The following is a 13,143-nucleotide window of genomic DNA, read 5'->3' on the forward strand; positions in this document are numbered from 1 at the left end:
CACCATGTGCTTTTTCATATTAACCAACATTGCTCTAATTTCCACCAGAGAAGGGTCGAGATGAGGAGGTTTGTTGTGGTTGGTTCTTCTGGCCAGCAATTGGATGATAATATTTCTGCTGCTGTTGTTGTGGCGCCTGTGGTTCTTGTGGTGGTGGATTTTGAACATTAGTACTCCGGCAGGAAAGGTACGGATGATTTCGATACCCAGGATTGTAGGTGTTGGATTATGGGTTATTCTGCCTATAAGCTTGAAAGGCATTAACTTGCTCCACGGAACTCCTGCAATCTTGTTCCCAATGACCTATAATACCACAATTTTCACATAAAGCCTCATTAGAATTATTATTAATCGCAAAAACATTAGCTACATTACCAGTGCTCAGATTATCTAATTTTTGGCAAATAGAGGTCAGCTGAGCTTGCAAAAAGGATACATAGTCAACACTATGCTTCCCCTTGTTAAGAGTGACCCCGGCTTGCCTGATGGTATTGCCGACTATTAAACCACAGAAGAAAATATGAGATTTGGCTCGTTCTCTGAGACAAAAAAAAAGAAAAAAAAATAACCTAGACTACAAAAATAATCAGAAATAAAAATAAAATCGTTTCCCCGGCAACGGCGCCAAATTTTTACAGGGTAAGTCGTATTCACAAATCAAAAGTAATACCTAAATCCTCTAACTAATGTAGATAGGGAAGTAGGGTCGAATTCGCAGAGAAACGGATCTTTCTATTCCTTATTAACTAATATAATCTAGATTATTAGGTAACCAATATTTGAATTTGAATAAATAATTAAACTATGGAGATCAAGAATATGGAGAAAATAATATATAAAAGGATCTAGGGCACAGGTTCGCCAATAAATAATATTCCAGGGTGAAATATAATAATCATTCATCAATGCATATATTAATCAGATTATAAAGGGCTTTCACTACGTATTATAATCACACAATTAATTTATCGGTATTAAATCTCATCTTTCGAATCTCGACCTAACAATTTATAAGTTAACCTGCCTATTGAAACTAGACCTAAACATCAATTCTCATTTGTCGAATCTCGAATCAATATTTTCAAACTCATGCATAAAAGATCAGGCCTAATCTAGTCACAGAGCATTAAATCAATCAATAGGAAATTAATCTAGCATTGACAATCAACAACAATAAATTACCCCTTCATATTATTTATGGATCCCCATAAACCTTAGAAAGAAAACTACTCAAACATAATAGAAACTAAACTAATCAAAGCGATAAAGCAAGACATGATTAAAGGAATGAAATAAACAACTAAGATTAAGAGAAGAGAAATCGTTACCAAAATAAATCTTGAATTAAGAATGTATTAAGAACAAAAGTATCTGAGAGAGAAAATCTACGAAAATAATTAAGGGAGCAAAGAAAGAGTAAAAGGAAAAGAGAAAGAAAAAAGAGAGAGCTAAAATCGTATTACGGAGGAGTATTTATATTCCGTACAAATCAGAAACTAAAACAAATTAAAACGACGCTAATCGTCTCCCAATAATACACGCGCCCGATCGGGCGAGCCTTTTTGCTTCCTCAATACTAATCTCACGCCCGGCGGGCGCGTCACTGGGCGCTAACCTAAGCTTCTCCCGCTCGGCCGGGCGCGCCTCCGGGCGCCAGCCTCTTTGGCCGGGCGGCTCACTTGGGCCACTATTTGGAGTACGATTGGGCTCCAATTCTTTGGGCCAATCTGGGTTTCCTCTTTTGGTCTTGAATACTCGGTCCAAATGCCCCGGTATCACCTATACCGAGCCCTTAATCACCGGTTCGATGGCTCTAACCGGCCCTGGGCTATAAAATCTGGTCGTGCTTCTCCAATGTTCGTGATTGCTCCAAAATAACTCGGAAAAATACTCCAAAAGCATAAATCCCTGCAAAAGTCAACCAAATCTACAAAAACACTAGAAAACACCAATTAGTAATAAAAGTGGCTCTAAAGAGCCAAAAACACTACTAATTACGACCAAGGGACGGGGGTAAAATACTATACAAAATAGACACATCATTCTTTAATTGTTTAATTGATATTTTGATATAGAAATCATGTTTAGGTTATTATTTTGATTCCTAGTATCATGTTTAGGGTAATTTCTAATATCAAGTATGATTAAAAGAATGCTTCACAGTATCATGTCTAGGGTAAAGAACAAGTTTCTTAAATCAATTATGATTTCTATGATGCTTCCTATTTTCTTTCCTAATTTCATGTTAGTATCATGTTAGGGTAAAGCTTTGATTTTTATATGTTTAGTGACATGCTAGGGTTTGTTATTAATCTTGTTAGTATCATGCCTAGGATCTTGCTATTATTATTATTTAATATGATTATTTTAATAATGGTTATTATGATTTATTATGTTGCTTGATGATTATATATTGTTATTGCTTGATCACACCTTTTATGCATGTTTCAAGGGATTTTGTACTTGAAATCATGCTTAATAAGATAATTAATAATCTTGTTTAGGGTTAATATGATTATAATTCAAGTGATCGCCAATAATAGCCTTATTTGTCCATTAATATTCAATCAACATAGATAAACAGGTTTAGGGTAAACCTATTGATTGCATGTTAGTTAGAAAGCGCACATGAATACGATCAGAATAAAGTAGATGCCTATTATTAGGGCAGGTTCAATCTCTTTTAGGTTGGATTTGTACCCTCATCCCTGAATTACCAGTCTTGGTTCCAGACCTATTGGAGTTGACGATCTCCGGGATTGTTAAGGGGTGTAAACTTCACCTTGTGAACGGTTTAAAAGCTCCTTAAACTTGTTGGCGACTCTCTACCTCTATCTTCTTTCATTTTGGACACCACCGTACTTTAGTGTATGATCACAGTGGGGTTCAAGCTAGGGGTAATGCTTGAAATATTCCCTACAGGTGTGTGAAACTGTTAAGCTACCAATTACCACAGGCCCAATACCAAAGATGGTTGAATTCCACATTATGGACATAAAACCTACATTCAACATTCTACTTGGACATCCTTGGATACATGAGCTTGGTTCAATACCATCCTCACTTCATCAAATGATTAGGTTGAACTATCAAGGGCTTCCTATGACTATACATGCTTCTCCACTTAAAATAGCAATAAATAATCAATCACTCTTAGAAATAAACCACGATAATGATGTAGAGGACATGTGGGGATTTGCTGCGGAGCCAATCTGCACAATAGAAATGGAAGAAGACTTGGAAGAACCTTTCAAGCTTGATCCATATTCCACCCGGGTAGTAAACAACATCTTACTCAAGAGTAGTTACTTTCTTTGGATACCTTTAGGAATAGGAATGAAGAAATCTTTCTTACTTCCTATCCCAAAGAAAAACTTCTCCTTTGGATTGGGATATAAACCAACCAAAGAAGAATTGAAGTCTCACGATGCGAAAAACAAAGCACGTAGAGACAACAACAAGAAAAGGAAAGTCACTTTACTCCCATCTTACCAACAAACCCTTAATGGACAATTCATTAGGGAGGGAGAAGACTACCCATGCTATGACTTTCCAGAACCACTAGTTTTGGAAGGAATCTAGAAGCCTTGATTCGAAATATTTAACGATTGCTACTTCTTGGATGACGATTTTAGTATCGTTAAATCAAAATACCCAATTCCAGGGTGCTATGATAGGCAAGCATTTAACTTGATATTTGGACTGGAACAAAATCATTCCGCTACGATGACCAATCAAAATACCATCCAAGATGAAGCTTTTGACCCAACTTCATTGACCACCCCTTCTAATAAAACCTCGAAGCATGGGTGGAGGAAATCTTTCAAGTGGACCAATCACAAAGGCGGTAAGCTGGAAATTGTCAGAGGCGTAGGGAAGATGTTTGAAGAATCGGACAACGAATCTATTATAGACTCTAGGGAAGCTGAAAATCTAGGCCTTGTGGCCATTACTGAGTCTTTATTTTCTAGTTCTAAGGACGAAGATCCAAAAAGGATTCTTCTCTTAATGTACTTTCTTTTGATTCTAATAATATGAGCTCTATTTCCGAGTATATGCCTTCTATTGAATCTTTCAAATGCTATAACAATCAATCTAATGAAGATGATAATATAAATAAGTTGGCTGAATTAATGAATGAACGAGAAGAAAAGAACCCTATCATTGAAGAAACTGAAACAATCAATATAGGAACTAATAAAAACAAAAGAGAAGTAAAAATTAGCTTAACTCTAAATCCGGAAGAGCGATCGACCCTCATATCCCGCTCAAAGAATTCGAAGACGTGTTCGCTTGGTCATACAAGGACATGCCTGGAATAGATAGGGAAATGGCGGAACATACCATTCCCTTGAACCCTATCTCTAAACCAGTAAAACAAACACTTCGACGAATGAAACCTGTCGTTGCGTTAAAAATAAAAGAAGAAGTACAAAAACAATTGGACGCTGGTTTCATTAGTGTATGTAATTATCTAGAATGGGTAGCGAACATCGTCCTTGTCCCTAAAAAGGATGGACGAGTTCGCATGTGTGTTGACTTTAGGGACCTTAATAAGGCTAGCCCTAAAGATGATTTCCCTCTACCACATATTGATATATTGGTAGATAACACGGCTGAACATGCGATGTTATCCTTTATGGATGGATACGCAGGTTAGAACCAAATTTTAATGGCAAAAAAAGGCGAAGAAAAGACATGCTTTATCACCCCTTGGGGTACATATTGCTATACATTCATGCCATTTGGTTTAATAAATGCAGGAGCTACGTACCAAAGAACAACTACGACTCTCTTGCGTGATATGATGCATAAAGAAATAGAAGTGTATGTGGATGATATGATTGTAAAGTCCAAAGATAGAATGGGACATATAAACGCTTTACGCAAATTTTTCACTCGCATAAAAGAATACAACATTCGATTAAATCCACAAAAATGTGCCTTCGGAGTAACTTCCGGCAAGTTACTCGGATACGTAGTAAGCACTCGCGGTATTGAGATCGATCTGCAACACATTAGTCGATTTATCAACAAATTGACTATGACTTGTGAGCAAATATTTAAAAAATTGAAAAAAGAGGAAAAACATGAATGGGACGATCAGTGCCAAAGGGCCTTTGAGAAAATCAAAGATTATATCAAAAGTCCACCAATTTTAGCTCCACTAGTACCCAAACTACCTCTTAGGCTATACATTACAGTTACAGACACGGCCACGGGCGCCATGTTAGCAAAAGAGGTAGAAAAAGTCTAGCGTGCAATATATTACATAAGTAAAAAATTCATCTTATATGAAATGAAATATAGCACCTTAGAAAAGACAAGTTTAGCATTAGTGTGGGCAACTAAAAAATTACGACATTATATGCTACCACACACTACTCATGTGATTTCTCAACAAAATCCGATAAAGTATTTGATTGAACAACCACCTATACAAGGAAGAATATCCAAATGGTTGGTGATGTTGGAAAAATTTGAGTTAAAATATATTCCAGAAAAATCAGTATAGAGAAAAGTAATTTCTGACTATCTCGCTCAACATCCAATTCAAACAAGTCATGTAGAAACTACTCATCTTCCGGATGAAGTGATTCTCATGACACAAGATGACAAATGGGTAATGTACTTTGACGGTTCATCCAACCAAAAGGGATGTGGCGTAGGAGTATTACTCATAAGTCCAAAGGGAGCACATACTCTAATCTTTGTCAAACTAGACTTTGAGGTTACTAATAATGCCGCAGAATGTGAAGCGTTCATTATTGGATTAGAAGCAGTAGCTAGCATAGGAGTGCAAAAATTAGAGGTATATGGAGATTCTAGTTTGATTACAAATCATATACTAAAAAAATGGAAAATAAAGAACTCCACAATGATATTATACCAAGCGCACCTTAACCAACTCATCTTGCATTTTTAACATATTGACTTTAAATATCTCCCAAGGGATTATAATCAATTTGCCGATGCGCTAGAAAAATTAGCCTCAATGATCAACATTCCAGATCACTTGAATATGATGCCATTATGCGTTGATAGAAGAGAAGAACCATCATATTGCAACGCAATAGAGGAAATAAATGACATCAAAGGAAACAATCCTTGGTATGATCATATCCTCCAATATATTACTCATGGAACATATCACGAAAATACTTCAACGAAAGACCAACGAGCCTTACGAACACTTGCAGCTCAATACGGTCTATTAAATGGTCAATTATGCAAAAAAGGACCTAATGGTCAAAGTTTATTGTGTATAGACCAAGTTGAAACCACACGCCTTATGGAGAATACTCACAAAGGTGTTTTTGGACCTCACATGAATGGTAAAATACTTGCAAAATAATTTCACGACAAGGGTACTATTGGTCCACTATGGAACATGATTGCATATAATATGTCAAAAAATGTCCAGAGTGCCAAATATTTGCTAATTTACAACATCTTCCACCATCCGAACTATATATTCTCTTTTCCCCTTGGCCCTTTTGAACTTGGGGAATTGAGATAATTGGAAAAATCTCTCCAACAGGAGCAGGAGGGCACGAGTACGTATTGGTAGCCATCGATTACTTCACCAAGTGGATTGAGGTTGTTTCTTACGTGAATATCACTTCTAAACATGTCGCAAAGTTTCTCGAACGAAACACATTTTGTATATATGGAGTTCCACATGAACTAATTAGTGATCAGGGAGCTCTATTCCAAGCTGAAGTCGAGATCCTCTTAACTCGTTATAAAGTAAAACATCATCACTCATCCCCATACAGACCTCAAATGAATGGAGCTATAGAATCGGCAAATAAAAATATAACAGTCGTCATTAAGAAAATGGCAGAAAATTATAAAGATTGGCCGAATAAACTACACTTCGCACTATGGGGTTATAGAACGTCTATACGAACACTAATAGGAGTAACTCCATACTCCTTAGTTTTTGGAATGGACGCAGTTCAACAAGTTGAATTGGAAATATAATCCCTACGCATCGTACTCGAAAGTAAGCTACCGGAAGCTGAATGGGTAAGAGCGAGGTATGAGGAGCTTTTATTGCTCGATGAACGACGATTAAAAGCTTTGCATCATGTACAAGTCTACCAAAGGCGCATTGCGCGTTATTTCAATAAAAGAGTAAAACCCAGAAATATAAAAGAAGGTGACTTTGTACTAAAAGAGGTTAGGGGTCCACCTACCGATCCAAGAGGGAAATTCAAACCTAATTTGATGGGTCCTTACCGCGTAATTGAAATCCTATCAGGAGGAGCCGTCAGATTAATGGACATTGGAGGAGATGAAATTCGCCAATTAATAAACATTGATCGACTTAAGAAATATTACATATGAAATTCGGATTAACTCATTCATTCATACAACTAACTTTAATTAGCACTCAATTGAAAGATTCTAAGTGTTATGCATTTTACCGAATGACACGATAAAATACATAACACTTTGGGAGGGGGGGTAATTTAGAAATGATAAATTGTTCTAAGTGTTCATATTTTTTATCGAACTTCACGAAAAAAATCATCACACTTGGGGGGGTAATAGCGCAGAAAATAAAAACTTTTTTTTCGAAACACTCATATTACAGGTGTCGCGCACAACTGGAATAGTTGCGCGCGGATGTCACGTGCATCTCATTTAGTTGCGCGCGAGTGGTTCGCACAACCTTAGTTGTTGCTCGCGCCACCTGATTGTAAACTACGAACCCATAATTTTTTGTTTGAACGAAGTTGCAACTTCTACTTACGATAAAAGGAGGGCGTTTCGTGAATATAAACATGTACTCGGAAAATATACAAATTAAACTTTGACTTAATTCTTTTTAAACAAAGTTTGAATAATTTTTCCGTTTAATTTCTACCTAAGGAGCTAAAGAAAAAATAAAAAATATACATAATAAGAATTAGAACTACGCAATGACCTGATTTCGTGATACGAATACGTAGGCAATCTATATGATTAGGTCATATAAAAAATATCAAAAGATAAAGCTCATTTCTATTTCATTCAAATTCAAAAAAAAGATATTGTTGAACTAGATCATAAATAAAAAAAAGGGGCATAGTAGTGATTACACTTTATTAAAAAAAAAAAGAGAACACAACGAAATTGTGTAACACTCTAAGGCTTCACTATATCCTCAATTGTCACGGATGATGGAGGAGTAGTTTTCATCGCAGTATTTTCAGAAACCTTAGAGATTTTTCCTACATTCTACTTCTTGACCCGTACATTGTTCTTCAATTTAGGAATAGGAGCCTTTTCAACCCTTTTTCCCTTTTCCGAAGCCTTTGTTAGATTCCTCTTTCGAGTTTGTTGCAAAGGTTCCTTGATTATCACGCCTTTTTGTGCGGGTTTGGAGGGAGCTTTCCTTTTGGATTCCTTCGAACGCGCCTTAGGAGATGAAAAGTCCAATTTTCTTCTCACTCCTTTGTTTTGGCCACTAGGAGGGGTAGTGTTGGCCGAATGCATTATAGGCTTAGGTGGATTGCGAGCCGTGGCAGTTTGATATTGAGATCGGGCCTTGTTTAATTCGCCCTTATCCTCCGTATTCATCCAAGCTTTATAAAAGTAAGATAATACAATACTCGCAGCAGGATTTTGTACTACCCACCTTGGAAGACTTGACCAATACACTATCCAACGAAAAATTCGCTCGGGTCTAAAAGTCACATCTTTGGGTACATCAGAGTCTTGCGGGGGAATAATTTGTTTCATCCCGTATTGTCTCATTACCCTGCAAGGAAAAATGTAAGTAGCACTAGATAGGCCTAAAAGCCTAATGTAAGGGCAATTGAGACTACTCCCAAACATACTATTTATGTCCAACCAAGGAATCAAAAAACATATGTTAGGAACCCCGTGACAGAAAAACAACGTCCATTCCTCTTCATTTTTGTGCTTGTAAAGGATTCGACTTCCAGGGAATGTCCGTACTCCATTAGCCTCGATATTTTGTGGTTGATCAACTATTCGCAAACGCTCCATGATCCAAATCTGAAAAAAAAAAAAAAATCAGTTTGCAATTTTTTACACGAGCAGGTGGCGCGCGCATCAGAATAAGTTGTGCGCGCCATCTGTGAGTAGCGCTGAAGATTACGCAGGTCATACCAGCGCAACTTCATGGATTGCGCTAAAAAAACAACGAAAAAAACTTACGTGTAATAGGAGTAGACTTCCCGTGAAACCATTTTCGTTTGGATCTCCTCTAAGGCGATTCAAGCATAGAGTGGTTTCTGCCAAAGCCAAAGGAGCGGGTGAATGACATCCCTCTATTTGCTCTACTACGGACACCATGGAATAATCTCCATATTCTTTGCCTGTCCTAAGTAAACAATTGGCAACAATACAATATCATGAAGCATGAATTTTAAAGCGTTGTTTAGTCATGTTGTCACGAGGGGCGACGAAATGTTCAATAAATTCAATTAAATTCACGCCTTCTTCAATTCCAATATTGGTCATATCATTGTCAGACAAGCCGAAAAATCTTTGGAATAAAGGTTTGGGATCCGATAATGGGGGCGAATAAGTCACAGGGAGAGTATTTGTAGGGAAGCCTAGCAAGGCCTCGAACTCACCAGGAAGGGGAATAATTTCGTCCCCTTTAAATAAGAAGAGATGGTGGTTGAAGTCCCAATGTTTAACTGCGGCATGAAGGAAGTCAAAATTAATCACTAATTGCATATAATTCAATAGAGGGTCTAGGTGATAAATTTTGAAAGTTAGCTTGTCCTCGTTTGAAAGGGAAATGACTCATTGTTTCAAACGCTGTTCAAAGGTCTTCACCATTGTTCAATGTTAAAAAAAAGGGGGAGAGAGTAAGAATTTAGAGAGATTATTCTTTTTAGTTCTTATAAAATTACTAAAGCGAATGAATGCGAGATGATCAAAAGCCTACACGAAACCATGCTTAAATAGACCCAAGAGGGTAGATTTTCGGCAATTTTCGCCCAAAGGAAAGTTCACAAACAGGTGGCGCGCACAACTTATGAGTTGCGGCGACATTCGCGCGCAACTTAATGATATGCGCGCGAAAGCTGCGCGCAACTCATCCAGTTGCGCGCGTCTTCTCTATCGTGACATATGGTTTAGGTTTATTTTCGTATTTTGGGTTACATAATGACGGAATCTTGACGAAATCTTAAGACTAATCATACACTTGCCTTTTGCTAACTCTTGTGTCCCTTGTCTTTCCTTTTTATTTGTTTTATTTATTTTTTATTTTATTATTTTCTTGTTCTTCTTTTCCTTCTTCCTTTTTTCCCTATTTTCTTTTTTCTTTTTTCCTGATTTCCTTTTTAGTCTCTTTTTTCCTATTTTCATTTCTTTTGTTATTTTTTCGAGGGGGGTAAGTCGGGAACCCTTTCCCTCCCTCAGAAAATTTCTTTCTTTTTCTTTTATATGCGTACACATGGAAACAAATAATAATAGTAATAATATAAATGACATATAGAAAAAAAAAAGTGTCATATGTACAACAAAATTAAACAAAATAATATGTACATTTGTTTCCTACAAATAGAACAAAATGTGTACAAAATGTAACGCCCCTTATTGTTGAACAAATAAATTTTGAATTATTATGTGTATAATGTTGTTTTCTATTCAAATCATAACACTTTTAATTTATGATTGATAAGAGTGTAAAACTAATTTGAAATATTACTTGTTAATTATTTATTTACGGTCTTTAGTTGAGCCGGTTGAGGCGAATTATAACGAGGTTACTCTTATGGACCGAATCAAATCTAGGTGTTTGGGCTATAACCTAGGAGGTGTTTGGGCTGATTGGGGCGTGGGATTTGAGTAGTGTGCTAGTATTTGAGTTGGTTTTGAAAGTTAGATATTGGATTCTTTCATTTGACTCTTTAGTTGCCAAGTTAATGCTCCCCTTAATTCTTGCCCTCAATTTATATTCTCTTGCTTCTTATAAAACCGAACCCATTATATTTGCTGCCCTCATTAAGAAAATAATGACCAGTTTCCTTTCCCATTGACCGTGAGAATCAATCCTCAAAAGTATTTGCACTCTTCCTTCATTCACCTCCATAATACATCTCCTTCTTCCTCAATTCTTGTGAAACTGTTGCTGGGTTTTATTGTTGCAGGGATCGTCATGCTTTCCCTCTTGATTTGGCTGTGAAAAATAAGTAACTTTAATGGGTTAAGTCCTTTCCTTTTTCGTCCCCTCGTGTATGGTTTGTTATACATACATCTAGTTTATTTCAACCTTGTTTTGTATAGGTTTTCAAGATCATCAAGAGGACTAGTTCGTATTGAGTTTTTCTGGTTTCTTGGGTTTTATCAGAAGTTTATCAAGGTAAATAGAATTATTTCTTTACTTTAGAAATCAAGGTTGGGTTTAGGAGGGGTTAGATACGTTTTATAGGATTTGTGGTTCGAGTTTCAGTTGCAGTTTTACATAAATTTCCATGCGTGTATCTTGAGTGGTGTTTGACAGGTTTTCCTTCCTTCCATGCTTAATTTAGTTTGATATCTATGCTTAGTTATTACGTAATGTTCCTATGATGATTTCATGGTGTTTATGAATAATTTTGTGAGTTATAAGATGTGTTAAATCCAAAATAATTGTAGCCGCTGCCTATAGAAGTTGTGCGTGTGTTTGGGGCTACTTATCATGTTATCTGACTAATTTTTCTAGCTTGTTTTGAAGTGATTATGTCAAGGTATCATTAGAGATTATTTTTAGATTGTTCAAGTTGTGAAAAGGTGGATCTTATCATGTTTGTTAGGCCTTGTAAGTCTAAAAACGTTGCTGAAGTTGCTGTCAATGTTCTATGGGTTTACAGCTCTATTTTTCCTTGTTTTGCTTGTTTTTTGTGTCTAACATTGTATAGCATCATGTTAGGTATATCCCTAAGTTAAATTATCATATTTTGGGGTGAGTTTTGATGTGATTATAAGCCTAAAACAAAGCAAGGTGCTGCTGCCAGGATAGTTTGTTAGGTGCGTGAATTGAGTGGTTTAAAGTGATGTATTGCAGAATATTTATGCCTAATCTTGTGTCTATCCTGACCTATGTTAATTTAGAGTGTGTATGATAATGGGCTAAGGTTAATTGGGAGTTTAAGGGTTGTTTTAGGTGAATTTGTTTTGCAATGTGCTGCTGTACTTCTAATTAGGGGCTGCTACTTTGTCATGTTGTTTTTACAATGTTTAAGACATGAATTTATGCCGATATTTTACATATATATTTCTTAATATGTGGTTGGATACATCATAGTTTGATTTTATCATTTTGGCATGAAGTATGTAATTGTGAATATTAATTTAAAATCATGCGTTCTAGTGAGTTGGCATTTTTTTCTTTACATTCTATATAATTAATTCTTATGCTATAATAATATGACTTTGAAGTGTCAAGTAAGTTGTCGATGTCGTTGTGCTTTAAAGTAGAATAACACTGTTTTTAGCACCGCTTCGCCAAGGGTTGTGTACGGAGGGTATTGTAATATTTTGTTATAATTAGCTTCGTACGCAAATCCAGACAATAAGAGTGACACCTTAGTATGATATATGGGTTATTTTATATTTTGAAGAATTTTGAAGTTAAACTCTTTTGAAGAATTTATATTGAATTTTGGTCTTAGAAGTAAAGACCTGCAGTTACTTTAAATTGGGGTTGATGATCCCTAAATGTGTTTTAAATGATTTTTAAGAAGTATGTTTATAAATGTCATATATTTTTGTGAGTGTAAGACAACCATTGTGTTGCGGAATTCAATGGTTGGAACATGCCAACATCTTGGGCTGCGGAATTCGAGGTGTAATTTTCTAGGTTAATTGTTGTCGTCCGGAACTACTCGGGCTGCGGAATTCGAGTAGGAAAACTGGGAGTTTGGCCATTCTCAGACGCAGACGGCTGCGGAATAATCTGTAGGTTCGCCCTGACAACCCTTTGATGGTGGGCTGCGGATTTCACCGGCGTTCATATTTTATAAGCTTGCCTTACTATAAATCTTATTTTCAAAAGGGTTAAAATTTATTTATTTTAAAGATACTATTGTTTTGGGAAGGGACCTTTTCAAGTGTTAATTAGCGTCTATATGAGTTACTATTTTTTTTGAGTTACTATATTAAATTCTGAATTCTTGTGGTAACATT

This window comes from Chenopodium album, chromosome 2 (assembly GCF_948465745.1).
Source record: "Chenopodium album chromosome 2, dcCheAlbu1.1, whole genome shotgun sequence".
Taxonomy (NCBI): domain Eukaryota; kingdom Viridiplantae; phylum Streptophyta; class Magnoliopsida; order Caryophyllales; family Amaranthaceae; genus Chenopodium; species Chenopodium album.